The sequence below is a fragment of the Sus scrofa genome, chromosome 15 (assembly GCF_000003025.6).
Source record: "Sus scrofa isolate TJ Tabasco breed Duroc chromosome 15, Sscrofa11.1, whole genome shotgun sequence".
Taxonomy (NCBI): Eukaryota; Metazoa; Chordata; class Mammalia; order Artiodactyla; family Suidae; genus Sus; species Sus scrofa.
The window spans coordinates 75544958-75549606 of record NC_010457.5 but is presented as its reverse complement, the minus strand read 5'-3'; positions in this window follow the sequence as shown (position 1 = coordinate 75549606).

Sequence of the window (4649 nt, the reverse complement as noted above, 5' to 3'; positions counted from 1 at the left end):
AAGAGGGATTACTGGTAGCCTTGGCAGGCCACGTAAAGGCGGGACCCTTTTACGGACCAACTTCTCTGACTGTGGCCTTTGCTACTTAAAAGAAAGGAGGATACATTAGAATACATGAATGGGTCATTTTGAAAACTTGCCATGTGTGGGGAGGGAGACACACATAAGTGTCTTATGAACCAGGACTGACTTTCAAGCTGGTCAGGGGTGTGTGCGTGTGTGTGAGTGTGTCCTTGGGCATGACATTCAAGCTGTCCCAAATCTCTAGTTTTCTCACATGTAAAATGAGGCATCATAATAGTCCCTACCACAATGTTGCTGGGAAGGTTATATCTGATAATGCATTACAGCCCACACTCACGTAAAAATTCTTCAAGCAATTGTATGTCTACCACTATTTGTTCACTTTCTGCTGCTTTAGCTGATTTCGGGTTCCTCTTACACCTTTGGGAAGCTTCCTGGGCAATTTACAGAACTACAGGTGGTCTTACTTCACTTCCTGCTGAGAGGGAAGCACAGTTGCTGGTTTAACCATCTAGGGGTGAGATGCAGAGGGAGGTCTTGTGCAATCTGCTATAGGACCTGCTGCCAGCCCTCCATTGGACTCTCAAAACAGAAGGCACTCAGGAAATGCTTGTCACCTAACTTGGCACCAAGTACAGTGCTAACTGGGAAATGGGCCAGTACTGACCTGTACAGGCATCCATCTCCTCTGGTGCCCTCTCTCCAGCACATGGCTTCTGGGAGTTGAGGGGTGTCCCAAGTGGGGTCCCCCTTGTTTGCACTTAGGTTGGGTTTGTTTATTTATTTATTGCCTTTTTAGGGCTGCACATGTGGGATATGGAAGTTCCCAGGCTGGGGGCCAAATCTGAGCTGCAGCTGCCGGCTTACGCCATAGCCACAGCAACACCAGATCCTTTAACCCACCGAGCTAGGCCAGCGATTGAACCAGCATCTTCATGGATGCTAGTCCGGTTTGTAACCTGCTGTGCCACAATGGGAACTCCCAAATTTGGGTTTAAATGGAGATATTTTTAACCACGAGCCTTATGTCAGGTCCCCTAAATGATGTTTTCCTTCTCCTGTAAAGAAGGACAGGACCTCCCAATAATGTTACCCTCCCCTTGTTTTTATCATCGAACTGTTGGAGTTGAACGTGGTGGCTCAAGTCCAAAACCCAACCACTGCATTTACTGTGGTTTCCATTGCATTTCATTACACTGTGTGAGAAAAGTTCAAGGGGAAATGTTGTCAGGTCACCCCCGAGAAAAGCAATGACTTCAGCAAGTTTCTGCCAGTGCAAAAGCAAGCAACAACCAGACCCAAATGTCACCTAAGATTTTTGTCCAGGGCCTGTTCTTACCCCAGAATGAATGAGGTGGTTGTTTTTCTATTATGGTTTTCACAGTTCAAAACTCTGTATGGAAGACCAGGTAAATCTGACTTGCTTATAGAAGATAGAACTTGTCACTGGCATGGCTTGGGTGTTCTAAAAATCTACTCTCAACAAGAAACAAGGGCCCTTGGCAGTATCTACTGCCAATGGCTGCCTCTAAGAGGCTGTCTCATCTAGAAGCTGATGGTCCTATCTGCTATCTGCCAGCACTTGGTGCTAGGAAAGCTGAGTATCCAAACTGAACTCTCATTTTCTTTGTAACCACCTTGCAGGATGAAATCAGATAATCATGCATAGAAATGACACGGGGCTTGCTGTGTGTGGAGTGCAGCTCAATATTTGGTAACATCGTTACCATCATCACTGTCATTGTTGTCTTATTTCTGCAGCTCTTGGGGGGCAGAGTGACGTTGGGGAGGGGGCTCTTAGCTTTCTATTACGCCCATCTTTGGGTCAGTCTTCCTTCAATGGACAGAACTCTCTTATCTTTCTCACAGTAAAAGCGGCTCATTTCCTAGCGGAGTCTTGTTCTGTTGTCAATCTGACAGATAAAGGTTGCTCAAGCCTCTTCATCTTTTAGGGCTTCAGTTCCCTTTTCTTTGAAACTAGACGATGGGTCAGAGACCTGAAGGGCCTTGCAAGACCTCCCCTGCCCGCTGGCTTCAACCGATCTTGTAGCAGCGGAAGGCCCATCCTGCATCCCAGCCTCCCTTCCTCTGCGGTCACAGCACCTCCAGTCGAGCTCCCCACGGGGCAGCCGCTGAGAAAATGGCCATCAGTGGATGTTTTGCGTGGCTATTTTTTCCCATGGGCCTTGGTCCTCCTCCCTTTTGTTACTGTGAGTGCTCTGCTGCAGATCCACCTGCTTCTTATCACACTGAACTTAGAAAATCAGGGAGAACAAAAGTCAGAACATTGTTTTTGTCTTTGCCCAATGCATTCAAATCATAGGCTGAGAGGGGCCTGCCCTACAGCAAAGCTATGCTTTTTTTTTTTTTTTTTTTTTTTTTGTCTTTTTAGGGCTGCACCCACGGCATATGGAGGTTCCCAGGCGAGGAGTCAAATCAGAGCCCCAGCTGCCAACCTGCACCACAGCCACAGCAATGCAGGATCCGAGCTGAGTCTGCGGTCTATACCACAGCTCACGGCAACAACAGATCCTTAACCCACTGAGCGAGGCCAGGGATCGAACTTGCATCTTCTTGGATACTAGTCAAGTTCTTAACGTGCTGAGCCACAGTGGGAACTCCCAGGTTTCCCTTGTTATAAGAACACCAGCCATAACTGGATGAGGGCCCACCCTGAGGACCTCACTTTAACTTGATTAACTCTATCAAGACCCCATTTCCAAATAAGGTCACCTTTGGAGGCACTAGGGGTTAGGACCCCAGCATATATTTTTTTGGGGGGAGGTGGACACGATTCAATCCATAAACAGCCTTCCTATGTCATTTTGAAGGAATAATCAGCAAGGAGGTAGTTTACTTAACAGGAACTCTCCAAGAAGTTGAGCTCTTAGAGTCTAACAGGACAACTTTATTAATGCCTCATTTGCTACCTTAACCACTAGTCAAGTAAGCTGAGGCCTATGTCCTCATCTACAAAAATAAGAAAAAAATAAGAAAAGGAAGCTTTCAGTCAGTGTCTCACTTTTTAGAAGCCCTTAACTGTTGATGACATGGAAAGGACATTCAGAGAATCAAAAACTATTTAGGAGTTAGATATTCCACGTCCCCAGAGAGAATGTATTGTTTTCTAATTGGTCTCTCTCTCTTTTTTTTTTTTTTTTTTTTGTCTTTTTGCCTTTCTCTAGGGCTGCTCCCACGGCATATGGAGGTTCCTAGGCTAGGGGTCATATAGGAGCTGTAGCCTCCGGCCTGCACCAGAGCCACAGCAACACGGGATCCGAGCCATATCTGCAACCTATACCACAGCTCACAGCAACGCCAGATCCTCCACCCACTGAGCAAGGCCAGGGATCGAACCGGCAACCTCATGGTTCCTAGTTGGATTCATTAACCACTGCGCCACGACAGGAACTCCCCATCTAATTGGTCTCCTAAAAGAGTTAATTACCCTCTCGGAGAGGAGCAACTTACTTTCAGAATTATCTATTAATGCCTTGGTGATTCCACTTGCAACTGCTAATGTTGACAAATAGCTTTGCGCTCTTAAGAACTGCGGACAATCCACCCAATTAGCTCCTTTCTTATTTCATCCAGGATAAGGATCATTGCGGCTCTAAGTTAGAGAGGAAACCAAGATGTTGAGAACACAAACTTTAAGATGTATTTAATGAAAGAGTAACAGCACCATGATTTAATGACTTTATATGCTGGTTTAAATCAGGTTAAAGAAGTAAAATGAGGGCATCACAGCTGCCAGGTGCCTAGGCTGGGCTGGGTTTACCAAGGAAACTGAGCATCTGTTCTAAAGGCTTCTGCTCTTCTGTGCATTAGTATTTGAACACAGTATAGGGAAAAGTGTGTAGCGTCTAGCACTGCTACCATTGTGTAAAAACCCGTGCAAGGAGGAAACCTGTACATTGATGTTTATCTACACATCTCAGGGAGAGCACACAAGAAGCTCCTAGCTGGGGGCCAGAGGGTTGGTGGGAGGAAAACTAGGTTTCCACTGGACACACTTTGAGTGCTTTCATTTGTTTAAACCTTATCCATTTATTAAAGTAAGCCCAGAGTTCCTTGGTGGCACAGAGGGTTAGGGATCCGGTGTTGTCCCTGAAGGGGCTTGGGTCGCTACTGTGGCGTGGGTTCGATCCCTGGCCTGGGATCTTCTCTATGCTCTGAGGATGCCCTCGCCACCCCACAAAAAAGTAAGCCCATATTTTGGATAACTAAATACACACACACACACACACACACACACACACACACACACACACACCCCTAAACTAGTCAAGGCTTGAAGAAATAACATTTCAGACCTTGTGAGAAATCAGGTGGGAAACTTTGGCTTGTTGCTTCCTCAGGCTTTAGAGACTGGAAATTCTTAGCTGTCCATATACTGGTATGTGCCACATCTGAGAAACTCCCCCCTCTCCCACAGAATCTTAGGTTTGCGAGAGTCTTCGAATGTCTACCAAATCAGTCACCCTGACCCCATATCGCTTGAATTCCTTCTCCAGCATCTCCAGCCTAAGGGCTCTCCTTTCTCTGCTTGCCCACCAGATGTGTCTGCCCTTCAGTTGAGCTTTTCCTGGCAAAACTTGCTTCCTTATATGGTTCTGAACTTG